Below are 27,939 nucleotides of genomic sequence, written 5' to 3'. Positions count from 1 at the left end.
TTTTGTGTTTACCCTGTCCTACAGACCAGGTTCCCATAATACACAGAGGAGCGGCCCATGGATCAGACCCCAATCCTCCCGGCCTCTTACCTGGTAGCGCCGGTAAAGTGGGTGCTGGACGCGGACATTGAGCAGGCATTGTGTACAGAGCCTGCTCCCCTCCAGTGTCTGGTCGGCATATCCTGTCCGTATGCTGTCCGTGACCAGTTGATCTATTGGGCCCACATGTCATCCTCCTCTGGCCATCCGGGGATCGGTCAGACGGTGCGCTGTCTGACTGGGAAGTACTGGTGGCCCACCTTGGCTAAGGACGTGAGGATCTCTGTTTCCTCCTGCTCGGTGTGTGCCCAGTGTAAGGCTCCGAGACACCTGCCCAAAGGTAAGCTACACCCCTTACCCATTCCACAACGACCTTGGTCACACCTGTCTGTGGATTTTTTTACTGATCTACCTCTTTCACAGGGAAACACTATGATCCTGGTAGTTGTGGATCCTACGGCCCTACAGACTGTGGAAGCCCTGTTTACTCACATCTTCTGGGATTGGGGTCCCCTGTTCACGTCGATAGTCTGGAAGGCCTTCATGGAACGTCTGAGGGTCTCGATCAGCCTTACCTCGGGTTTTCACCCCGGGCAGGTAGAGAGAGTCAACCAGGATGTGGGCAGGTTTTTGCGGTCCTATTGCCTGGACCGGCCGGGGGAGTGGGCGGTGTTCGTGCCCTGGGCAGAGATGGCACAGAACTCGCTTCGCCACTTTTCCACTAACCTCTCCCTTTTGGGGTACCAGCCGTGGCATCAGGGTCAGACCGAGGCTCCTGCGGTGGACGACTGGTTTAGTATACCGTATTCAGTATGCGCCCGTATACACCTCCAGCGAGCCGCACTTCGCCAGAAAACGAGCGCGGACCATCACCGCAGTGAGATCTCGGTGTTCGCACCGGGGGACCGGGTCTGGCTCTCGACCCGAAACATGCCACTCCGCCTGCCCTGCTGGAAGCTGGGTCCGCGGTTTGTGGGGCCCTTCAAAGTCCTGAGGAAGGTGAATGAGGTGTGTTATAGATTACAGCTTCCCTCTGATTATCGTATTAACCCCTCGTTCCATGTGTCTCTCCTCAGGCCGTGGTGGCTGTTCCGCTCCAGGAATCTGAGGTGCGGGAGATCCCTCCGCCTGTCTTGTTGGACCGGAATTAAAGTGTGCCTGTTTGCTACACTCTGCTCTCCTGCACCAAACTTCGCCTCCCATACACACGCCTAACAGCGATGACCTGCTCGTGCTTCAGCTGTGCACTGCGGTATTGGAAAGATGCCAATCTCGGATGGCAAAACGTCAGGGCTAGACTGGAGAAAACCTTCACAAGGCCTGCGCCCGATGGTTGATTTTGGAGAGTGTTGTTAGCAATGTCTGCTGTTTTTCGATACTGAGGTCAGATATCAATCCATTTATGGGTGGAGGTTCACTAATTAGCGGGCGAGTGGGGACTACCCCCTCTGATAGCTTGCACATTATTAGAACATTTGAAAGGAAAAAAAAAATCGCTATTTTTCTCAAATTTGGTTTTGGAAAATGTTGGACGCTGCAAAGATGATTTTAACCCTTTCATGCGTGAGTTCCAAATATCTCTAATGGTCGCCTAGTGTGAGTTTTTTTATGCACGTGATGTTAGAACGATCTTTCCATTCCAGAATGTGATTGTTACGCAAAAGCACATTTAATCCGCTTTGCCCTCAAACCAAGGCACGCAGCCTGTTTTTAGTTTTCAACTTGTCAATTTCAAAAATTTTTCTAACAAGTTATTTTTTTCTAAGAACAGTTCGAATTGAGGTGTGTTCCACCTCATTCATTCACATAAAAGTAGTCATTTTTACTTTTGCGGGACCAGTAAATTTTTTAGACATTTCTGACCCAGGCAAAATACGCCAAACACTTCCCAATTGCTTGTGCAGTTCAAGTCTGCAGACATTTGCTCATCTCTCATCCTGCACACACGTGTTCACATTTTCCATCTGTTGCCTGCATCGCAGTCACAGTTGTTTTCGTTACGGATAATAACTTTGGAATGTATAGCCTGAGATAACAGAACATGGGTGTAGGAGAGAGTGAGAGAGAGGGGGAAGCCACGATCTACACACAGAAAGGGTCAAGTCATGACACTGGCCCAACGCTCTAACCACTAGGCTACCTGACGCCCCACTAGGCTACCTGCCGTGGTCTTCCCAATGGTCATTATGTGTTTGACCCAGTTTGCTTTTTGTAGGGGTTCTACTTTCTCTCGGGGCAGGACGGACTATGGTTGATTTGTGGTCTTGTTGAGGTCACAGCTACGCCATTGTCAACAACCATTTTCCTCACGCGCTGTTTGGTTTGTGTTGATGTTTTCTGTTCGGGGATAATTCAAACATTTGCTCCAGTTTCTGCCATTGAACTGAACTCTTGTGGCAGCGATTGAATATTGTGATTATTATTAAAAAAATTATTTGGCAATAAAAATATATTCTTGTGATTTCTCTTTGGAGTTTGACTTTTCTTTAAACTTAAACTTTCTTTGATACAACTCCAATATTCATTACCACTCGGGAGTCAGAGTAGATTTCTGGTCATTTTGTCCATTGTTGTAAAACCAGTTTGTAACAACATTATAGTCAAATGTAGTGAATCCTGTCAATATTACAATACAAGCAGCCTTGGCCTCATCACCTGTCCTGGCTGGGGCTTGGATATGGGTGGACCTCTGATGTATTGAGATGGCACAGGTCTGGGTCTCTCCTCCTCATCCTTCACATATACAGGCTTTGGTTTGGACAAGCCTTTAGCTCGACACACTTTCTTTAGGAAAAAGTAAGAGAGAGTGAGGCACTATTTCTATTTCTGTGAATACTTGCTACATTGAAAATTGCTCTTATACTCCATTAAACATGCTTTTAGTCCGGGAGTAGGCTGAATCTGAATTGGAGAAAGCCACCTACTGTGTTAAAGACTAGCAATGTTCACTGAATTACTCATTTCAGTCTTTGAATGATGAAGAGAAATTATGAAACCGAGGAGTAGGATACACTGAAGGCAGCCCTTCCATGAACACTATTACTTGACTGACATTTACGCTCTCTTTTTCCAGGCCTCCAGAAATGTACGCTTCTGTATGACTACAGATCAAACTGCCCAGCAGTTCAGTATGGAGAGGAGAGGGAAAGAGAGAGGGGGAAAAGGAGTATAATTGCGGCTGCTGATCCTCTGCCCCTGTGAAGTGTGTGTCATCAATCGCCGCAAATTGGGCGTCTGTGGGTCAAGTTAGCCGCCATTGTGATTCCTCTCTACACCGCTATGCAAAGAGCTAGAGCAAGAGAGATTTGACAGATTTGGTATAGTTAGATGTCCGGTTGAAATGCACCTATTTCATTTTAAATACTTTCTGCAGTGTGTGTACGTGTGTATGCATGTTGTAAATATAGATCTGTAATTGGATGGGGTCTGAGGCTGAGGCTGTCATCAGTGTGTAAATCTCCCACACTGCACTGGGGCTCATGACAGACTTACACACAGACACCTCACTCCTCTCCCAGACAGATATAAATCACTGTATACACAATGAACACATCCCATGAAGTTAGTCAGGCCATCTGTACTCCATTACACTCTCCTGACCTACCCTCTCCAGATATATTAGATACACGTAATCAGATATACATTATACAGTGTATATATATATATACATACACCTTAGCCAAATACATTCAGTTTTTCACAATTCCTGACAATTAATCGAGGTAAAAAGTCCCTGTTTTAAGTGGATCACCACTTTCTTTTAAGAATGTGTTATGTCAGAATAATAGTCGAGAGAATGATTTATTTCAGCTTTTATTTATTTCATCACATTCCCAGGGGGTCAGAAGTTTACATGCACTCAATTAGTATTTCGTAGCATTGCCTTTAAATTGTTTAACTTGGGTCAAATGTTTCAGGTAGCCTTCCACAAGCTTCCCACAATAAGTTGGGTGAATTTTGGCCCATTCCTCCTGGCAGAGCTGGTGTAACTGAGTCAGGTTTGTAGGCCTACTTGCTCGCACACGCTTTTTCAGTTCCGCACACAAATTTTCTATGGGATTGAGGTCAGAGCTTTGTGATGACCACTCCAATACCTGGACTTTGTTGTCCTTAAGCCGTTTTGCTACAACTTTGGAAGAATTCTTGAGGTCATTTTCCATTTGGTAGACCCATTTGTGACCAAGCTTTAACTTCCTGACTGATGTCTTGAGATGTTGCTTCAATATATCCACATAATTTTCCGCCTCATGATGCCATCTATTTTGTGAAGTGCACCAGTCCCCCCTGCAGCAAAGCACCCCCACAACATGATGCTTCCACCCCTGCGCTTCACAGATGTGATGGTGTTCTTTGGCTTGCAAGCCTTCCCCTTTTTCCTCCAAACATAACAATTTTTTTTTTATTTTTTTTTATTTCACCTTTATTTAACCAGGTAGGCTAGTTGAGAACAAGTTCTCATTTGCAACTGCGACCTGGCCAAGATAAGGCATAGCAGTGTGAACAGACAACACAGAGTTACACATGGAGTAAACAATTAACAAGTCAATAACACAGTAGAAAAAAGGGGAGTCTATATATACATTGTGTGCAAAAGGCATGAGAAGGTAGGCAAATAATTACAATTATGCAGATTAACACTGGAGTGATAAATGATCAGATGGTTATGTACAGGTAGAGATTGGTGTGCAAAAGAGCAGAAAAATAAAAATAAATAAATAAAAACAGTATGGGGATGAGGTAGGTGAAAATGGGTGGGCTATTTACCAATAGACTATGTACAGCTGCAGCGATCGGTTAGCTGCTCGGATAGCAGATGTTTGAAGTTGGTGAGGGAGATAAAAGTCTCCAACTTCAGCGATTTTTGCAATTCGTTCCAGTCACAGGCAGCAGAGAACTGGAACGAAAGGCGGCCAAATGAGGTGTTGGCTTTAGGGATGATCAGTGAGATACACCTGCTGGAGCGCGTGCTACGGATGGGTGTTGCCATCGTAACCAGTGAACTGAGATAAGGCGGAGCTTTACCTAGCATGGACTTGTAGATGACCTGGAGCCAGTGGGTCTGGCGACGAATATGTAGCGAGGGCCAGCCGACTAGAGCATACAAGTCGCAGTGGTGGGTGGTATAAGGTGCTTTAGTGACAAAACGGATGGCACTGTGATAAACTGCATCCAGTTTGCTGAGTAGAGTGTTGGAAGCAATTTTGTAGATGACGTCGCCGAAGTCGAGGATCGGTAGGATAGTCAGTTTTACTAGGGTAAGTTTGGCGGCGTGAGTGAAGGAGGCTTTGTTGCGGAATAGAAAGCCGACTCTTGATTTGATTTTCGATTGGAGATGTTTGATATGGGTCTGGAAGGAGAGTTTAGAGTCTAGCCAGACACCTAGGTACTTATAGATGTCCACATATTCAAGGTCGGAACCATCCAGGGTGGTGATGCTGGTCAGGCGTGCGGGTGCAGGCAGCGAACGGTTGAAAAGCATGCATTTGGTTTTACTAGCGTTTAAGAGCAGTTGGAGGCCACGGAAGGAGTGCTGTATGGCATTGAAGCTCGTTTGAAGGTTAGATAGCACAGTGTCCAAGGACGGGCCGGAAGTATATAGAATGGTGTCGTCTGCGTAGAGGTGGATCAGGGAATCGCCCGCAGCATGAGAAACATCATTGATATATACAGAGAAAAGAGTCGGCCCGAGAATTGAACCCTGTGGCACCCCCATAGAGACTGCCAGAGGACCGGACAGCATGCCCTCCGATTTGACACACTGAACTCTGTCTGCAAAGTAATTGGTAAACCAGGCAAGGCAGTCATCCGAAAAACCGAGGCTACTGAGTCTGCCGATAAGAATACGGTGATTGACAGAGTCGAAAGCCTTGGCAAGGTCTATGAAGACGGCTGCACAGTACTGTCTTTTATCGATGGCGGTTATGATATCGTTTAGTACCTTGAGCGTGGCTGAGGTACACCCGTGACCGGCTCGGAAACCAGATTGCACAGCGGAGAAGGTACGGTGGGATTCAAGATGGTCAGTGACCTGTTTGTTGACTTGGCTTTCGAAGACCTTAGATAGGCAGGGCAGGATGGATATAGGTCTGTAACAGTTTGGGTCCAGGGTGTCGCCCCCTTTGAAGAGGGGGATGACTGCGGCAGCTTTCCAATCCTTGGGGATCTCAGACGATATGAAAGAGAGGTTGAACAGGCTGGTAATAGGGGTTGCGACAATGGCGGCGGATAGTTTCAGGAATAGAGGGTCCAGATTGTCCAGCCCAGCTGATTTGTACGGGTCCAGGTTTTGCAGCTCTTTCAGGACATCTGCTATCTGGATTTGGGTAAAGGAGAACCTGGAGAGGCTTGGGCGAGTAGCTGCGGGGGGGGGGGAGCTGTTGTCCGAGGTTGGAGTAGCCAGGCGGAAGGCATGGCCAGCCGTTGAGAAATGCTTGTTGAAGTTTTCGATAATCATGGATTTATCGGTGGTGACCATGTTACCTAGTCTCAGTGCAGTGGGCAGCTGGGAGGAGGTGCTCTTGTTCTCCATGGACTTCACAGTGTCCCAGAACTTTTTGGAGTTGGAGCTACAGGATGCAAACTTCTGCCTGAAGAAGTTGGCTTTAGCTTTCCTGACTGACTGTGTGTATTGGTTCCTGACTTCCCTGAACAGTTGCATATCGCGGGGACTATTCGATGTTAGCGCAGTCCGCCACAGGATGTTTTTGTGCTGGTCGAGGGCAGTCAGGTCTGGAGTGAACCAGGGGCTATATCTGTTCTTAGTTCTGCATTTTTTGAACGGAGCATGCTTATCTAAAATGGTGAGGAAGTTACTTTTAAAGAAAGACCAGGCATCCTCAACTGACGGGATGAGGTCAATGTCCTTCCAGGATACCCGGGCCAGGTCGATTAGAAAGGCCTGCTCACAGAAGTGTTTTAGGGAGCGTTTGACAGTGATGAGGGGTGGTCGTTTGACTGCGGCTCCGTAGCGGATACAGGCAATGAGGCAGTGATCGCTGAGATCCTGGTTGTAGACAGCGGAGGTGTATTTGGAGGGCCAGTTGGTCAGGATGACGTCAATGAGGGTGCCCTTGTTTACAGAGTTAGGGTTGTACCTGGTGGGTTCCTTGATGATTTGAGTGAGATTGAGGGCATCTAGCTTAGATTGTAGGACTGCCGGGGTGTTAAGCATATCCCAGTTTAGGTCACCTAACAGAACAAACTCTGAAGCTAGATGGGGGGCGATCAATTCACAAATGGTGTCCAGGGCACAGCTGGGAGCTGAGGGGGGTCGGTAGCAGGCGGCAACAGTGAGAGACTTATTTCTGGAGAGAGTAATTTTCAAAATTAGTAGTTCGAACTGTTTGGGTATGGACCTGGAGAGTATGACATTACTTTGCAGGCTATCTCTGCAGTAGACTGCAACTCCTCCCCCTTTGGCAGTTCTATCTTGACGGAAGATGTTATAGTTGGGTATGGAAATCTCAGAATTTTTGGTGGCCTTCCTGAGCCAGGATTCAGACACGGCAAGGACATCAGGGTTAGCAGAGTGTGCTAGAGCAGTGAGTAAGACACACTTAGGGAGGAGGCTTCTGATGTTGACATGCATGAAACCAAGGCTTTTTCGATCACAGAAGTCAACAAATGAGGGTGCCTGGGGACATGCAGGGCCTGGGTTTACCTCCACATCACCCGCGGAACAGAGAAGGAGTAGTATGAGGGTGCGGCTGAAGGCTATCAAAACTGGTCGCCTAGGGCGTTGGGGACAGAGAATAAGAGGAGCAGGTTTCTGGGCATGGTAGAATATATTCAGGGCATAATGCGCAAACAGGGGTATGGTGGGGTGCGGGTACAGCGGAGGTAAGCCCAGGCACTGGGTGATGATGAGAGAGGTTGTATCTCTGGACATGCTGGTTGTAATGGGTGAGGTCACCGCATGTGTGGGGGGTGGGACAAAGGAGGTATCAGGGGTATAAAGAGTGGAACTAGGGGCTCCATTGTAAACTAAAACAATGATAACTAACCTGCACAACAGTATACAAGGCATATTGACATTTGAGAGAGACATACAGCAAGGCATACAGTAATCACAGGTGTTGAATTTGGAGAGCTAGCTAAAACAGTAGGTGAGACAACAACAGCTAATCAGCTAGCACAACAACAGCAGGTAGAATGGCGATAGATTAGGCAGAGAGGGTCGGATTAACTACACACAGAGCCTAAGTGCGGCTGGGGCCGACAGATAAAACATAAACAAGCAGAATGGATTACCGTGAATTAATGGACAGTCCAGCCTGCATCAGCTATGTAGCCAAGTGATCAGTGTCCAAGGGGCAGCGGTGGATGGGGCAGGGAAGCTGGACTGGCGAGTGTTATCCAGGTTAGAAAACTAACAATGACTAAATAGCTTGTAGCCAGTTAGCTGGTTAGCTTCTGAAGGTTCTTGAGTGTGTTCTAAAAATGTAAAGATAATAGCGGTTCCGTATCACATTGGGTGAGGCAGGTTACCGGAAGGTATAAACAAATTAAAAATCGAAAAGGGATAGAAAGTAAATATGGGTTCAGTGAGTGTTTGGGACGCGGCGATTCAGATGGTTAGCAGGCCTGTGCTAACAAGCTAACAGTTAGTAGACGGTGCTAAACACGGTAGCAGTTAGCGGACCGGGCTAAACAAGCTAGCAGTTAGCAGGCCGAATTTGCAAGCAAGGAGATAGCAAGGGCTAGAGAGTTAGCCTTTGGGGACGTCGCGATGGGGGGAGTCTGTTTATTCCTCTTCATGCGGTGACATCAATGGACCGGTCGTGGGTCTGGATATTGTAGCCCAGGAGCTCAAAATGTTCCGTTTGCGATGGGAATCCGGGGGTGAAAAATAAAATAAAAGATAGGTCCGTTATGCTCTGGTTAGAGTCGCGTTGTTCGAACTGGCGAGAGCTTTCCGAGCTAAAGGTTAGCTGATGGTTAGCTGATGACCGGTTAGCTGACCGGTTAGCTGAAGACCGCTAGCAATGTTTTGCTGAAGCTGGTAGTTAGTTGGCTAGTTGGCTAGCTTCAGTTGAGGGGGTTCCAGATCCGAAGTAAATATAAATACTTTAGGAAAAAAGCTACGTTGGGTGAGGCGGGTTGCAGGAGAGTATTTAGAAGAAGTTGAGGTTCAGCAAAAAGTTTTAAAGATATGTGAAGAAAAAAACGAAAACGAAACGAAAACAAACGATATATACAACAAACGATATATACAAGGATATATACAAGGAACAAGGAACACGACAACACGTCCTACTGCTACGCCATCTTGGAACAATGGTCATTATGGCCAAACAGTTCTATTTTTGTTTCATCAGACCAGAGGACATTTCTCCAAAAAGTATGATCTTTGTCCCCATGTGCAGTTGCAAACCGTAGTCTGGCTGTTTTAATGGCGGTTTTGGAGCAGTGGCTTCTTCCTTGCTGAGCGGCCTTTCAGGTGATGTCAATATAGGACAAATTTAACTGTGGATATAGGAACTTTTGTACCTGTTTCCTCCAGCATCTTCACAAGGTCCTTTGCTGATGTTCTGGGATTGATTTGCACTTTTCGCACCAAAGTACGTGCATCTCTATGAGACAGAACACGTCTCCTTCCTGAGCCATATGACGGCTGCGTGGTCCCATGGTGTTTATATTTGCGTACTGTTGTTTGTACAGATGGACGTGGTACCTTCAGGCGTTTGGAAATTGCTCCCAAGGATGAACCAGACTTGTGGAGGTCTACAATTTTTATTCTGAGGTCTTGGCTGATGTCTTTTGATTTTCCAATGTTGTCAAGCAAAGAGGCACTGAGTTTGAAGGTAGGGCTTGAAATACATCCACAGGTACACCTCCAACTGACTCAAATTATATCAATTAGCCTTTCAGAATCTTCTAAAGCCATGATATCATTTTCTGGAATTTTCCAAGCTGTTAAAAGGCACAGTTATCTTATCATATGTAAACTTCTGACCCACTGGAATTGTAATACATTGAATTATAAGTGAAATAATCTGTCTGTAAACAATTGTTGGGAAAACTGCTTGTGTCATGCACAAAGTAGATGTCCTAACCGACTTGCCAAAACTATAGTTTGTTAACAAGACGTACGTACAGTGGGGCAAAAAAGTATTTAGTCAGCCACCAATTGTGCAAGTTCTCCCACTTAAAAAGATGAGAGAGGCCTGTAATTTTCATCATAGGTACACTGCAACTATGACAGACAAAATGAGAAAAAAAATCCAGAAAGTCACATTGTAGGATTTTTAATGAATTTATTTGCAAATTATAGTGGAAAATAAGTATTTGGTCACCTACAAACAAGCAAGATTTCTGGCTCTCACAGACTTGTAACTTCTTTAAGAGGCTCCTCTATCCTCCACTCGTTACCTGTATTAATGGCACCTGTTTGAACTTGTTATCAGTATTAAAGACACCTGTCCACAACCTCAAACAGTCACACTCCAAACTCCACTAACAAAATTGTAGACCTGCACCAGGCTGGGAAGACTGAATCTGCAATAGGTAAGCAGCTTGGTTTGAAGAAATCAACTGTGGGAGCAATTATTAGGAAATGGAAGACATACAAGACCACTGATAATCTCCCTCGATCTGGGGCTCCACGCAGGATCTCACCCCGTGGGGTCAAAATTATCACAAGAACGGTGAGCAAAAATCCCAGAACCACACGGGGGGACCTAGTGAATGACCTGCAGAGAGCTGGGACCAAAGTAACAAAGCCTACCATCAGTAACACACTACGCCGCCATGGACTCAAATCCTGCAGTGCCAGACGTGTTCCCCTGCTTAAGCCAGTACATGTCCAGGCCCGTCTGAAGTTTGCTAGAGAGCATTTAGATGATCCAGAAGAAGATTGGGAGAATGTCATATGGTCAGATGAAACCAAAATAAAACTTTTTGGTAAAAACTCAACTCGTCGTGTTTGGAGGACAAAGAATGCTGAGTTGCATCCAAAGAACACCATACCTACTGTGAAGCATGGGTGTGGAAACATCATGCTTTGGGGATGTTTTTCTGCAAAGGGACCAGGACGACTGATCCATTTAAAGGAAAGAATGAATGGGGCCATGTATCGTGAGATGTTGAGTGAAAACCTACTTCCATCAGCAAGGGCATTGACGATGAAACGTGGCTGGGTCTTTCAGCATGACAATGATCCCAAACACTCCGCCCGGACAACAAAGGAGTGGCTTCGTAAGAAGCATTTCAAGGTCCTGGAGTGGCCTAGCCAGTCTCCAGATCTCAACACCATAGAAAATCTTTGGAGGGAGAATACCAAAATACCAGCAACAGTGTGTGAAAACCTTGCGAAGACTTACAGAAAACGTTTGACCTCTGTCATTGCCAGTAAAGGGTATATAACAAAGTATTGAGATAAACTTTTGTTATTGACCAAATATTTATTTTCCACCATAATTTGCAAATAAATTCATTAAAAATCCTACAATGTGATTTTCTGGAATTTATTTCTCATTTTGTCTGCCATAGGTGAAGTGTACCTATGATGAAAAGTACAAGCCTCTCATCTTTTTAAGAGGCCGAACTTGCACACTTGGTGGCTGACTAAATATTTTTTTGTCCAACTGTACGTACCAGTCAGTGAGTATGTGTCCGTCCAGAGTCAGAGTCCAGTAGTCAGACTGGACTATATACAGTATATTCAGTTGAAGTCGGAAGTTTACATACACTGAGATTGGAGTCATTAAAACTTGTTTTTCAACAACTCCACAAATGTCTTGTATATAGTTTTATATATAGTTTTGGCAAGTCGGTTAGGACATCTACTTTGTGCATGACACAAGCAATTTTCACAACAAATGTTTACAGACAGATTATTTCACTTATTATTCAATGCATTACAATTCCAGTGGGTCAGAAGTTGACATATACTAAGATGACTGTGCCTTGAAGGTAGGGCTTGAAATACATACATACACACACACACATACTTATATATGTACGTATATATGTTAGGTCCTGATACTTTACTTCATGCGGGTATGTTTGCGACCTGATTTTCTAACTTTTAGTAAGCCATAGACCACTTACATTTGGGGGTAGATCTGGATATGCATGTGAATGATTGATACATGAACAACTTCAATGCAAGTGTTTAGGTAATCTCTCAGATTCTCTCACCTTGCCCGTGGCTGGGCCATCAGACCCTCTGGTGGAGAAACTCTGTGACACATATCCTCGTATCCCAGACCGGTCCATCCTTCTCTGGCCACTGCTCGCTCTCTGTCCCCCCTCGGACAGCAGCTTTCTCAGCTTCTGGTAATCCGGACGTTGCTTATACCCCATAACTTTGACATGGAGCATGAACCTGGTCAACTCATCTGAGAGGGAGCGGGGAAGAGGAGAGAGAAAGAGAAAAATTAACAATATGCTTCACAGTCCCACTCAGTGTCTCTTATCATGGATGTTTGATAAACAAGGGCTATAACTACCAATTAAACAGACACACCCCTGGTGACGTGTGTTTCAGTACACAGAAACAATCTGATGACTTTCACCTCTTACTGTAACACGTCCCGCTACCTAGAGTGTACACACAAGGTGGTGAGTGTGTATCACACTATATAATAGGGTTGATGCATGTCCTGAGCCTTATCTGTGGCGGCCAGCCGGGCCCTGCCTCTGGAGGAGTTGCAGAGAATCAGCTCAGTCAGACAGTTACCACCATATCACATCACACAGAGAAGTCACCTCATTGAGACGTGACCTCTCTTTACAGGACCAGAGATAACAGACAACAGAACACCCGAGTCTCTCTGGGATGGATCCTGGAGTTGTAGGAATGGATTTATAGGATGGGGTTTTGAAAGATTGATCAAGTGTTTCACTGACACCTGGGAAACTGGGGGGGGGGCATATGTATTCACCCCCTTTGCTTTGAAACCCTTAAATAAGATCTGGTGCAACCAATTACCTTCAGAAGTCACATAATTAGTTAAATAAAGTCTACCTGTGTGCAATCTAAGTGTCACATGATCTGTCACATGATCTCAGTATATATACGCCTGTTCTGAAAGGCCCCAGAGTCTGCAACACCACTAAGCAAGGGGCACCACCAAGCAAGCGGCACCATGAAGACCAAGAAGCTCTCCAAACAGGTCAGGGACAAAGTTGTGGAGCAGTACCGATCAGGGTTGGTTACAAAAAATTATCTAGAACTTTAACATCCCACGGAGCACCATTAAATCCATTATTTAAAAAAATGAAAGAATATGGCACCACAACAAACCTGCCAAGAGAGGGCCGCCCACCAAAACTCACAGACCAGGCAAGGAGGGCATTAATCAGAGAGGAAACAAAGTACCAAAGATAACCCTGAAGGAGCTTCAATGCTACACAGCAGAGATTGGAGTATCTGTCCATAGGACCACTTTAAGCTGTACACTCCACAGAGCTGGGCTTTATGGGAGAGTGAACAGAAAGAAATAAGCAAACACGTTTGGTGTTTGCCAAAAGGCATGTGGGAGACTCCCCAAACATATGGAAGAAGGTACTCTGGTCCAATGAGACTGAAATTGAGCTTTTTGGCCATCAAGGATAATGCTATGTCTGGCGCAAACCCAACACCTCTTATCACCCAGAGAAGACCATCCCCAGTGAAGCATGTTGGTGGCAGCATCATGCTGTGGGGATGTTTTCCAACGGCAGGGACTGGGAAACTGGTCAGAATTGAAGGAATGATGGATGGCGCTAAATACAGGGAAATTGTTGAGGTAAACCTGTTTCAGTCTTCCAGAGATTTGAGACTGGGACGGAAGTTCACCTTCCAGCAGGACACTGACCCTAAGCATACTGCTAAAGCAACACTCAAGTGGTTCATGCAGAAATATTTAAACGTGTTGGAATGGCCCAGACCTCAATCCAATTGAGATTCTGTGGTATGATTTAAAGATTGATGTACACCAGCGGAACCCATCCAACTTGAATGAGCTGGAGCAGTTTTGCCTTGAAGAATGGGCAGAAATCCCAGTGGCTAGAAGTGCCAAGCTTATAGAGACAGACCCCAAGAGACTTGCAGCTGTAATTGCTGGAAAAGGGGGGGGGGGGGGGGGGGGGGGTTGAATAGTTATGCACGCTCAAGTTTTCTGTTTTTTAGTCTTATTTCTTGTTTGTTTCACAATACAAAATATTTTGCATATTCAAAGTGGTAGGCATGTTGTGTAAATCAAATGGTACAGACCCACAAAAATGTATATGTTATTCCAGGTTGTAAGGCAACAAAGTAGGAAAAATGCCAAGGTGGGTGAATAGTTTTGCAAGCCACTGTAGGCCTTCTCACTCACATGTGGAAGCTCCACCCACAGACAGCTGCTGCACCGAGCCAGGTAGATTACACATGAGTCTAGAAAGAGAAAGAAAAACAGGCATGAAATGCAGAGGGAGAGAGGGGAAACAATGGTTTAATAGGGAGATGGAGGAGAAAGAACAAGAGAGAGGGGAGAGTGTTTGCTTAGTACCTGGTCTTGGCCTCCCAGGGCAGCGCCCAACACAGCCAGTGGAGCAAACAGAAGCCCAACACCTCCAGGTTCCCACATCTAGATGGAGTTTCTGAGAGGGGGAGAGAGAGATCCAAAAAGAGAGGGTCGAGAGGTAGTAGAAGATCAGAACCTTGTCTAGGAGGATGAAAACAGCTTTAATTGACAGAATGTGTTCAGAGGAAAAAACACAATATGAAAAAGAGAGGGTATGTTGATGACAGAGGCGTGTTTTGTTTTCGCAGCTGGTGTTAGTCTTTACATATTCTTTGATCTATGTCCTGCTCTGCAGACATAGGAAGATAAATTTGTGTGCTCAGCTAAAATGTCTGTAGCAACAAAAAGTATTTGGGTGCGGAGTTCAAAGCCCATATACTTAAAGAAAGACAAAACCTGCACTCACTGGAATATTCTTTATATTTTAATGTATTTTCTTAGATGCAGAGGTAAGAACATACCTCTGCATCAGCGTTTCAGCGGAAGCCTTCGGCAACATGCTCCGCAGACAAACAGGGCTTTCTGAGCGGAGGGATGACTTTTTTGGTCAGATTACTTCCGTTCTGGCCCGTTCCAGGAAACTGGATCCTTGTGGCCTCTGACATGATCCAGATGCCCGCTGCATTACCTAAAAATACACTCACACACTTGATCCCTCTCTCAGGCAGTAAAACACACACACACAGATGTCTGAGCCAAAATCATTACCACATGTTACAGAAGTCGACTGGGTGCTGTGCACTGGGGAGTCATCTAAATACTGATGGCTAGGCTAGACATTAATCTCTGGACGTCATTGTAAACAATGCCTTCCATCTAGTTTGAATGAAGAAGTGGACAAACCCTGCACTGAGCCAGTGTCTTTATGAAAAACTGTGTTGAGTTCATCAATATGTCTGAAATGAGTCCATGTGAGGGGTCGAGCCCGGGGAGTTTTAGCAACTCAATACTGTAACGGCCTTGCATCTCTGGAGAAATTACCTATCGACTGGCTTCATCAGAGGAAGAAATCTTGAGCCAGATCCATGGATAGCATTGATCCCAGCCAGTGCTACAAGAGTGTCCTCCAGGCAGCAGCACCCAGCAGGCCAGCACTACTGGCTAGTATTGAGACGGACATTGCAGGTGTTGGTTGTTAGATGGTTGGTGTTGTTGGTTGTAGTCAGTTGTTGGTTGGTTGTTGCCACTGCTGCCGCCTCTCTATTGCCTTCATTTCTGTGATTAAACCGATTGTTTAAATAATTTATTGGATGCATTATCTTAAGAGTGCAAGATGTTAAAGTACTTAAGTGCATAGGTCAGCATTCGAGTATATTTGTTGCTGCCACATCTAATCAAGCCATTGTTGTAAACAATTATATAAAGCCTCATTGATACTGAGAGCCAGTGACACCAGCACTCAAACTGCTCCATCTCCAAAAGCCACATAATAGATGAACAATTATAACTATGTTAAGCCTGCCTGTGTGAGTTCTTTGGACATATTGTCCCTGTTCACAATGGCATTCACTTTGCTGTTTGGTAGTGTATTTATGCATCTTTCCCTAACGAGGGGGGGGGGGCATGATACACACAGCTCTCTCACACGCACACACAAACACACACAATAGATGCACAGACCATGGTTTTTCAGTTAGGAAAATGTGACGCCCGGACAATGTGGCCAGGAAGATTTAATAACCAGCCATTTCAGAAATGTACCGGACAAATATGCATTGGGTGCATAAGAGTCCACCCACCGTGCTCAGAATGACAGAAATCACATTAAGATGATGCTAATGCATTTAAATAGAACACGCAACTCATGTAACGAAGCAGCCAATAAAACAAACATTTGCCAAAATGCAATTTGCAAGAAAACACCATTCTAAACACTACACATGGGAAAACGCCATTCTAAACACTACACATGGGAAAACGCCATTCTAAACTCTACACATGGGAAAACGCCATTCTAAACTCTACACATGGGAAAACGCCATTCTAAACTCTACACATGGGAAAACGCCATTCTAAACACTACACTTGGGAAAACACCATTCTAAACTCTACACATGGGAGTACGCCATTCTAAACTCTACATATGGGAAAACCCCATTCTAAACTCTACACATGGGAATACGCCATTCTAAACTCTACACATGGGAATACGCCATTCTAAACTCTACATATGGGAAAACCCCATTCTAAACTCTACACATGGGAATACGCCATTCTAAACTCTACATATGGGAAAACCCCATTCTAAACTCTACACATGGGAAAACGCCATTCTAAACTCTACATATGGGAAAACGCCATTCTAAACACTAAACTTGGGAAAACCCCATTCTAAACTCTACACATGGGAATACGCCATTCTAAACTCTACATATGGGAAAACCCCATTCTAAACACTACACTTGGGAAAACACCATTCTAAACTCTACACATGGGAGTACGCCATTCTAAACTCTACATATGGGAAAACCCCATTCTAAACACTACACTTGGGAAAACACCATTCTAAACTCTACACATGGGAATACGCCATTCTAAACTCTACATATGGGAAAACCCCATTCTAAACACTACACTTGGGAAAACCCCATTCTAAACTCTACACATGGGAATACGCCATTCTAAACTGCACACCTGATAACGGTTCCTTACGTGACAGACATGAAAATCTCTGTCAGAAATTTAGAAAGAGGGGGAATCTAAAGACGCAACACCTAGGATGGGCTGCTAATATGACTAGGATTGTGCCTTTGGCTTCTGGACAACAAAATAAAGTTGATATGAAAACCAACAGAACAGGGGAGAAATAGCATAGCAGTGGGTCAAATAGGGAAGTATATGAAAATACATTTGCCATAAATATATAATTACTCCTGCCTACACAGAATTAAATAAAATCATTTAAAATACTTCACCAGAAAGCATGACTTAGCCACAGAGGAATCGAGGATCATTAGCTTCTTTAAAAAAAAAATTGATGGTTTCAAATCACAAGCTCATGCCTATTTGGGAAGCATTCAATATGGCAGCGCGCATGTGTAACAGTATAGCTTCCATCCCTCTCCTCGCCCCTACCTGGTCTCGAACCAGGGACTCTCTGCACACATCGACAACAGCCACCCTCGAAGCATTGTTACCCATCGCTCCACAAAAGCCACAGCCCTTGCAGAGCAAGGGGAAACAACTTCTTCAAGGTCTCAGAGCGAGTGACGTCACCAATTAAAACGCTATTAGCGCACCCCTCTAACTAGCTAGCCATTTCACATCGGTTACATGGCAATAGACCTAGTTGATTATTGAGTTGCGGCTGTTGGTGAAAAGCATCTAAAATGTGTGTGAAGATAATGTGTCTTGAGTGTAATTTAAAATGTTGAGACAAGAAGGGGAGAAGTGTGGCGAAGATATAGGCAAGTCTCTACGGAATGGCTCAGCTCTCTCCTGCCAATTCTTGCACATTTAATTGTGTGAATTGTTTGCCCTTTAATTATTATTTTTATGATTCCCCATTACATACTTCACCAGAGTAAATATACCGTTAAATTAATGTAACCAAATGACAGGGATTATGTAAAACATGTATTAATTAGTAATTTACCGTTCTCATTATCAGAGTGGAAACTTTGTTTGCAAAGTTCACAATCTGCTACACTTGTGAGAAACAAGTTTTGGTTTATTTAATAACCATCATTTACGATATCCTCAATGTTTTCATTGTTTTTTGTTTGGAGTGCTCCACATGAGCAATGAGCATGTGTCTGGTTTCTCTGTCCTGATAATGTCGAGGGAGCATTTGAAAAATCTTTCCAACTGTCTCCCCCTCAATAATCACAAATCCTCAGTGTAAAAGAGCAATGGAACTTTTAGGCCTACCGCTGCATTGGCCTTTAGGCTATGAGTTCCATGCGTTCATTTCTTTAGCCGCCAATCTATCACGGTGTATCAATGTGTCCATATGGCAGAGGCTGGTGATCTTGCATTAGTTGACTTTTAACATTTAGATTGTTATCATTTTAATTCAATTTTTTATGATTAACCACATGACAATGATTTTGAGTAATGAAAACATTAATATTGAAATGAAGCTGTTCAGTGAACGGTAGAAATGGTAGGATCGGTAGAAATGGTAGGATAAATGATCAATTGTAAAGTTCCTCAAAATTGAAACTCAAGTGCCACCTATGAAGTCTTTATAAGAAAATTGCCTCCACGTTTCCATGGTCGGATTTTGCCAATAGGCTACTTTGAAGCAAGGTAAGACATGTCTCCTAATTTGAAATAAAACATTCAGGTTTCAAACAATTAAGTATGTTTTCAAAATGCATACTGCCTCCAGCTCTGATTATAAAGTGATGGGTGACGAGATGATAGCCTATTGCCTGCACTTGGATGGTGAATGGGAGCCTCGCTTCAATTACCAGTTGAGAAATACAAATAGTAGGTATTTTTAATCGTGCACCAAAACTGTTGTTAACATGTGATGGCATTTAGAAGTCCTGCAACGAATGGGCTTATAAAAGCATGTTACATTCCAGCAGCAACCAGCTGAGGAGCTGCAGGAGAAATCCTGCAAAAAAGGCTCTGCATGTGACAGTTGTGTTGGATAAATAAGATACATGGTGACTAATGAAAAATACACACAGGCCAATTTAATTCCACTAAATTATGCAAATTGACCGATAAGCATGACAGTCAAATGTATTTACGTCAACTGGTATTTCCATCAATGAATAAAAGGCATGATCTCGCAATGGATATTTTTTTCTCCCGGTCATTTTGGTTGGCAAGTTTGATTTAATCGGCTTTTAATACATTTTGGGGGGCCAAAGGCCGGCAAGAGCCTGCTAACGGAAAACCTGGCACAGACACAATAAAAGCGTGCATGCATGCAAACGAGCAAACACACACACACACAGTTTAGAAGGTGAACCTCAGAGCCCTAAACACTCCAGGCTTGTCATAGAGGAGTTAGGTGACAATGTATTCAGATCTCCTAAAGCATGGTGCCACACTCTCAGTTGGAATGTCTGTGCTCCGAAGCATCCCGCACCAATAGGTGATAATTAGCTCAGAGTTCAGCGGTGCATCATTCTGTGTTCAACCTCCACCCTCGTCATGGCAACCTATCAACATCTACCCGGTGAGGTTGATGAGAGGTGAGATGGGAGGACAGGGTCTTGAGCAAAAAAAGTAGTCTTGCTCCTCGTCAAAATCTGCATGCATTTCAATTGCCATTTGACCCAAAGAAACTCAGAAACTGCCTTTACAACATAGAGGTCAAGTACGAGCAGCTATCATATACAATTTATCTGCCTGGGATAAAAAAAATGTGGTTTGTTTATCAACTGTAGTTAAAAAGGGGAAACTTGACCAAATTGCCTCTTGATTGACCAATTCCAATAGTTGTGTACTGTAGACCTAATGACAGAGTTAGATATATAAAAGGACTTATGAATGTCAATAGTGGTTAGAAGAAGATCACTGCATAAGCACATATTTTCATCTTATACTCTCTACCTACTTTGGTTTGTAGAAGATTCATGACCCCTGGGCCATAAAAGCAAAGGAATAATTCACCTGTACAACAGCTTCTACTGTTTAGGCCAGACCGAAGGGTTGGAATGAGGACCATATGCAACTACTTGTATGTGACACAAGAACAAATTGTCCTAGGTGTGAGTGGGTGTACTTCAATATAAAACATCAGACCTGTGTTTGAACCAGTCCTTTGATTTAAGCGTCATTCCTTATCTAAACTCGTATTACATCAAATACACAATGAGAACAGCCATAGACGAACAACTGAGAACATGTTGAAGTAAGTTCTGCCTGCAACATATGGGCTTGTCTGGAACTGTGAAGTTCAATCAGGGTTTTTTTTCAGCAGCGGTGGCGGTGGCCATGGTTTTAGAGAGACAAGATGTTGCCACATTAAAACTCATTTCCTGCAATTCTACAGATTTTGCCATGGTGCCAAGAAAACATTTTCAGTTTAAAAGCAAATTTCCTTAAATTATGCACATTTTGTCATGGCTTATGCCATGTTCTTATGCTTTCCAGTATATATTCTACATAATTTATACAGTTTATGGTTTAAGCCATTTAAGTTTACACTGAAAATGTTTTACCATCCCCAAAATGTTTTCTTCCAAAAAAACAGAGAAATACATTAAAAAAATATATACAATTTCTGAGTATTATTTTATTTTGTGGCTGTGTGCCTGTGTCGAATGTATATAGGCAAAACAATGATTACAATACATGGGCTCAACATCCACCTTTTCACTCAGAGAACATCCAACAGAAAAACACAAAGGAACCGCAGCAAGCCGAGAGGTTATCAGTGGCCAGTCCCAACCTCTCTCTCTCTCTCTCTCTCTAAAGTATATTAAAAAGGACATATTTGCCTTCATCAATATCGCTGCATGAACATCTTGTCTGTTTTGGTCCATATCGACAACATCGATAGAAACAGTGGCACGGCGATTAGGGAGTCCTTCCACACTCGTTCAGTGTATCGAACCTTAACGCCTTCCTCTGCTCTGAGCAAGCTGAGAGGTTATCAGTGGCCAGTCGCTCTCTAACCAAACATCAAAGCCTTAATTAATGGGGGATGAATACACAATGCAGGTTATGACTTTAGCTAATTAGGGAATTGTTAAATGGAGTCCGTGTCGGGGGAATGTGGGCCAGGGAGAATCAATGTCCAATAAAAAAGACCATGTATGCAATTTTCCAGCTAATGTGTTTCCGATAACTACTGTGGGAGATTTTAAAGCAAGGGACGAAGGGGGCTTCACTTTACATTATGCATTGATAAAGACGTACTCCGCCAACTGAAAGATACAGTAATGCAGTTAGTACACAGCAAGATACATCCGTGCAAGATCATTGGCCATACAGTCAATTCAAGTGAACTCTACTGTTCACAAATCCATGTATGTTTACCCAGAAACCTTTCACACCACAATAGCTTTTTTTTTGTCACCTGAAACTATGAATGTTCATAACAATGAAATTACACTTTACCAACTCCATTTTGAGCATCTATGCTGGTGTACTCTACGGTTCCTTTGTGTCCCTTCTTTGGGTTTTCCTTGTTCTCCTTGTGCACTCCATCTGGGCTGTACCTGTAAGACAGGCCATTGTCAGCCAGGTACACATGTACAACAGATAATAAACAGACAGTATGTGTAGATAACTCACAAGTAGAAGCCTAACACAATGCTCAATATTAAGATAACTTGAAACGGTTGACTATGTATGTTTTGTACACAGTACAAGAAATGCCTTCAATACACATGCCTACTGTACTTAGACAGCGCTAGTGCTAACCTTGTTTGGGTCTGTGTGATCAAGCATTAGGTTGGCCTTCTTTACATCTGCATGGACATACTCATTGTCATGGATATACTCAAGGACATCCAGCTGTAGGAGGACAAGCAGTAGGTGAAATCCTTGTGATATGCAGCAATGGATGATGGAGAGGATAGTAGAGTACGAGTCTCACCAGGACACATCCTAGCTGTAGCACTGTGTGTTTCTTTAGCTTGTCACCATTTCTCTCACATACTTTCGAAAGGTCACTGCCCAGGCGGTCCATCGCCATGAACCTGTACCTGAACAGGGCAAAGGTCAAGGAGAAGGGGTAAAATAATCTCGAACACACTTCCCAACCCCAATGTGAGGGATTATTAACCAAGTACCATCATCATCATCATCATCAGGACCATGGTCAGTAGTACCTGGTTCTGTTGTGTTCTGCTAGTCCTGATCCCCAGTTTGCAGGGATCCCCAGGAAGTCCAGCTTCTTGCTCCCCTTCAACATCAGCACTGAAACAACAGCAGGAAAGAATTACGAGGGACAAAAATCAAACATGTATAATTGGGTCTTACATATACATTAAATATTTACAACATTTTCACAAGTGCAAAGTGTGCACCAATTTTCTTCTACAGGAATAGTGGACACAAAAAAAAGTTCAAAAACAGAACACTGTACATAGTTTCTCTTTGCCTTATTGTTTTATTCACTACTTGTTGCATTCATTATTTACCTTTGTTATTTTATTTTATGATGCTAGTGCTGAGCAGATATGGCCAAGTGCCAAATATACAATCCTAGGGGGACTGAGCCTTCGGTCTTAAAAGTTACACAACAAATTGGGAAGTGATGTGAATTGAATTCCTGCGGATTCAGGTTGACTCTGTCCGAACTGTTCGCAAAACCCCTGTGAAACAGACAGACAGGCAGACAGGCAGGCACACACACAGTGAACATGAGGCCTGTCTTGGAGTGGTGGCAGGCCTGACTGGCTCTCCACCAGACTGGCAGGTGGTCAGGGGCCCAGTGGAGGAGCAGGCATCATTATGTGTGATTGGGTCCCTCTCTATGAATTAGAACTCAAACAAGCAGGGACGGGGCTAACTGCCACTGAGGTGCATGTTTGCTTTGGCTTATTAATTACACCAGGCAGCAGTCTTCATGTCTATGGCCTCTTCATCAGCCAAGTACACTCTTGCTGCACTGGGCCTGGCTGCTCATATAAGAGGTAGCCTAAAACAGGTTGTTGTAACCAAACGGTGTGTAGTCTATGTGGGATAAAGGCTATGAATTCTTGACCATATGTCTGCTGCATCATTACGTTGAATGATTGAAGTGGTTGATACTCACTGTTCTCAGGTTTAGTTTCCCTCAGATGGAACTTGAGCTCAGAAAACAGAGGCCTATCCACATGGTAATCCTGCAGACACAATGAAATAAGAGGGTCAAATAAGAGGAGATATGGAAATAGCCTAGGCAGTCAATAGAAAAAAAAGACATGCTGAAAGCTGTTGCATGTGCTCCCTAAAACTTATAGGCTGTTTTATAAGCATAGACAGCCAGCAGTTGTCACTTTCCATATCCAACAAAACCCAGCGAGGAGAGCAAGCAAGAGAGAAATACAAAGTGAGAGAGCAACAGAGCCTAACATTAAATGATTGTGGTTAAGTCAAACTGTCATCATCTCTCAAGTATCGCTGACCAAATGACAATGCCTACACATAGGTGTTAATGCCTTGACTCACACAACACCATCAGCCATTCCTGTATTCACCACTTTAATTCGAAAATTAGAGTCCTCCCCAACAGGTGTGTCCACTTCCTGCGGAGCTGAAGGGAGAGAGGGAAGAAAGGAGAGAGAGAAAATGTAAGAGATGGAGAAAAGGAGGGAGAGAGATAGGGTGTAATAGAAAAAGGGGAGAGCAAAAGGGAGAGGGGAGAGAGAGACGAAGAAAAACAGGTAAACACAGAGATAAACACAGAGATGAATAAAACGCGATAAACATGACAGTAATTTCGAAGCAATCAGATGTACCCCAGTTTTTGTGGTCTGTTGGTGATGTGTTTACACCCAAAACACAAATCTGTGATTGCTGGTCATGCGTTTTGCTCCATAAATTGGGGTCACCACTCTTGTCACTCAAAGATGGGTGTGTGTGTGTGTGTGTGTGTCTGTGTGTGTGTCTGTGTTGGGGGAGGGAGGGGGGAGGGGGAGGGGGGGGGGGGGGGTTGAGAATCAGTGATAACTTGATGGATTGACATACTAGTCTGGTTACCTACCTAGGTAGATCAATCCAAATCCTCCTTGACCAATTATTCTGCTAGGTCTCTATTGCTTCTTCTCTGTGTAAAACTGTCTGGTAGGGGTGCAGGCAATACTCACTTCCTGGGAGGGTCCATGGAGATAGCTAGCAAAAGCAACCTATTTTGCAGTTAACATTACAGAGAGTCAAGTAAATTGGCCACTAATAGTGGCAATAGTATGGATACAGAGTATTGACATGTGGTCAACAGATGCAGCTATAGCTACCTAACTAGCCTGCAAAGTATGAAGTGAGAAGAGAGGCCATAGACCTGAAAGAAAACTGGAAGTCAGTAAAATATGGAAATTTGCCAGCAGATTAGCCTAGCTACTTCAAGCTAACAGACCATCTCGACCAGTTGAGGCAGAAAGCAAGCATTTATTCTCGACCATATATTTAGCTAGGTTTAGAGCTACCGGTACTAGATAGGATCAATAAACGCATGTTGTGTCCAAAGTTAGCAAGCTAGATGGGTTGCTTTCCCCCAAGAAAAATCTACTCCATCTGGTTCTTCGACAGCTGCTGTCAAAACTGTTCGATTTCCTTAAACTTTGTCCCTCCCGCTGTGTGATAGGCCAAAAATCAACCAATGAAACCTAGGAAGTAATGGCTCTGGATATTCACCCACCAATGACTGCAACAGCAAGTTCCATATGACAGGTTTATATTACTTTCAGTCATCCTCAAACATCTGGCCCAGGGTGCTTTCAGTGGGTGCAACCATATGGGTGCAACATTATAGAAAGTTCTGGCAAAACTGTGTAGAACAGAAACACTGTCATTTAGATTAGGCCAGGGAACTGTATCAATTTGAGTGATTTGTAAGAAAGAGCAACACGGTGGGTTCGGCCTATTACGTTTGATACTTTGGGGACTAGGCATTGACTTGGACTCGGGGGGACTTCATGAGGGCCGAGCTCTTCCCAAGTCCGGAGAATCATATTACTTTGGGTTCCAGCTAATCGGCCCAGTCCACTTCAGCATATCTGGCCTGAAACCTTTCAGAAGTTATATGAGGTTTTTATTCGGCATGTGTATTGTATTTCATAAAAACAAAATAGTGAAACATTTATAATTTGGCACATCTATATGTTATAATTTTTAGATAAACCTATTTTTATTTTATTTTTTATTTCACCTTTATTTAACCAGGTAGGCTAGTTGAGAACAAGTTCTCATTTGCAACTGCGACCTGGCCAAGATAAGGCATAGCAGTGTGAACAGACAACACAGAGTTACACATGGAGTAAACAATTAACAAGTCAATAACACAGTAGAAAAAAGGGGAGTCTATATATACATTGTGTGCAAAAGGCATGAGAAGGTAGGCAAATAATTACAATTATGCAGATTAACACTGGAGTGATAAATGATCAGATGGTTATGTACAGGTAGAGATATTGGTGTGCAAAAGAGCAGAAAAATAAAAATAAATAAATAAAAACAGTATGGGGATGAGGTAGGTGAAAATGGGTGGGCTATTTACCAATAGACTATGTACAGCTGCAGCGATCGGTTAGCTGCTCGGATAGCAGATGTTTGAAGTTGGTGAGGGAGATAAAAGTCTCCAACTTCAGCGATTTTTGCAATTCGTTCCAGTCACAGGCAGCAGAGAACTGGAACGAAAGGCGGCCAAATGAGGTGTTGGCTTTAGGGATGATCAGTGAGATACACCTGCTGGAGCGCGTGCTACGGATGGGTGTTGCCATCGTAACCAGTGAACTGAGATAAGGCGGAGCTTTACCTAGCATGGACTTGTAGATGACCTGGAGCCAGTGGGTCTGGCGACGAATATGTAGCGAGGGCCAGCCGACTAGAGCATACAAGTCGCAGTGGTGGGTGGTATAAGGTGCTTTGGTGACAAAACGGATGGCACTGTGATAAACTGCATCCAGTTTGCTGAGTAGAGTGTTGGAAGCAATTTTGTAGATGACGTCGCCGAAGTCGAGGATCGGTAGGATAGTCAGTTTTACTAGGGTAAGTTTGGCGGCGTGAGTGAAGGAGGCTTTGTTGCGGAATAGAAAGCCGACTCTTGATTTGATTTTCGATTGGAGATGTTTGATATGGGTCTGGAAGGAGAGTTTAGAGTCTAGCCAGACACCTAGGTACTTATAGATGTCCACATATTCAAGGTCGGAACCATCCAGGGTGGTGATGCTGGTCAGGCGTGCGGGTGCAGGCAGCGAACGGTTGAAAAGCATGCATTTGGTTTTACTAGCGTTTAAGAGCAGTTGGAGGCCACGGAAGGAGTGCTGTATGGCATTGAAGCTCGTTTGGAGGTTAGATAGCACAGTGTCCAAGGACGGGCCGGAAGTATATAGAATGGTGTCGTCTGCGTAGAGGTGGATCAGGGAATCGCCCGCAGCATGAGAAACATCATTGATATATACAGAGAAAAGAGTCGGCCCGAGAATTGAACCCTGTGGCACCCCCATAGAGACTGCCAGAGGACCGGACAGCATGCCCTCCGATTTGACACACTGAACTCTGTCTGCAAAGTAATTGGTGAACCAGGCAAGGCAGTCATCCGAAAAACCGAGGCTACTGAGTCTGCCGATAAGAATACGGTGATTGACAGAGTCGAAAGCCTTGGCAAGGTCTATGAAGACGGCTGCACAGTACTGTCTTTTATCGATGGCGGTTATGATATCGGGCAGTATTGAGATAAACCTAACCTAAATACATTCAAATAATTTATTAAAATACAATGTTTTGCAATGAAGGTCTACAGTAGTGTCACGCCTTTACCTTAGAGAGCCTTCTCATGTCTCTATTTGTTTGGTCAGGGTGTGATTTGGGTGGGCTTTCTATGTTCTTTATTTCTTTGTTTCTGGCCGAGTGTGGTTCCCAATCAGAGGCAGCTGTCTATCGTTGTCTCTGATTGGGGAGCATACTTAGGCAGGCCTTTTTCCCACCTGTGATTGTGGGTAGTTAATAATCTGAGACAGCGCTCAGAAAAATAATCAAATTAGCCGCCATGTTGGAATCAACAGAAACCAGAAATGACATGATAAACATTCCCTTACCTTTGATGATCTTCATCAGAATGCACTCCCAGGAATCCCAGTTCCACAATGAATGCTTGATTTGTTCGATAATGTCCGTTATTTATGTCCAAGTAGCTACTTTTGTTAGCGTTAGGTACACATATCCAAACGCTAGTGCATTACTTCGGACAAAAACTTTGAAAAGTTATATTACAGGTCGAAGAAACATTTCAACCTAAGTATAGAATCAATCATTAGGATGTTTTTATCAAAAAATCTTCAATAAAGTTCCAACCGTAGAATTCCTTTGTGTCTAGAGGAGCAAGTCGATATCATGTGGAATGCGCATGACCAGGAAATGGCTCTCTGCCAGTAACCTGACTCATTCAGCTCTTATTCAGTCCTACAACACAGTGGAAGCCTCATTCAAGTTTCTAAAGACAGTTGACATCCAGTGCAAGCCCTAGGAAGTGCAACTTCATCCATATCCAACTGTGAATTCAATAAGGCCTGAGTTGAAAATCGACCAACCTCAGATTTCTCACTTCCTATCTGGATGTCTTCTCAGGTTTTTGCCTGCCATATGAGTTCTGTTATACTCACAGACGTCATTCAAACAGTTTTAGAAACTTCAGAGTGTTTCCTATCCAATACTAATAATAACATGCATATATTAGCAACTGAGACTGAGGAGCAGGCCGTTTATTCTGGGCACCTCTGGGCACCTTTCATCCAAGCTACTCAATACTGCCCCTGCAGCCATAAAAAGTTTTAACACTGTCTCCTACTTCCACCAT

General features: G+C 43.9%; 1 pseudogene; it reads right to left on the bottom strand.

Annotated features, from left to right (window-relative positions):
• Window positions 1-1,990: 1,990 nt before the first annotated feature.
• On the bottom strand, window positions 1,991-27,939 carry LOC110503090 (annotated as a pseudogene).

This window comes from Oncorhynchus mykiss, chromosome 23 (genome assembly GCF_013265735.2).
Source record: "Oncorhynchus mykiss isolate Arlee chromosome 23, USDA_OmykA_1.1, whole genome shotgun sequence".
NCBI lineage: Eukaryota > Metazoa > Chordata > Actinopteri > Salmoniformes > Salmonidae > Oncorhynchus > Oncorhynchus mykiss.
The sequence above is the reverse complement of the archived record's forward strand: the minus strand, read 5'-3'. Positions and strand labels throughout refer to the sequence as shown.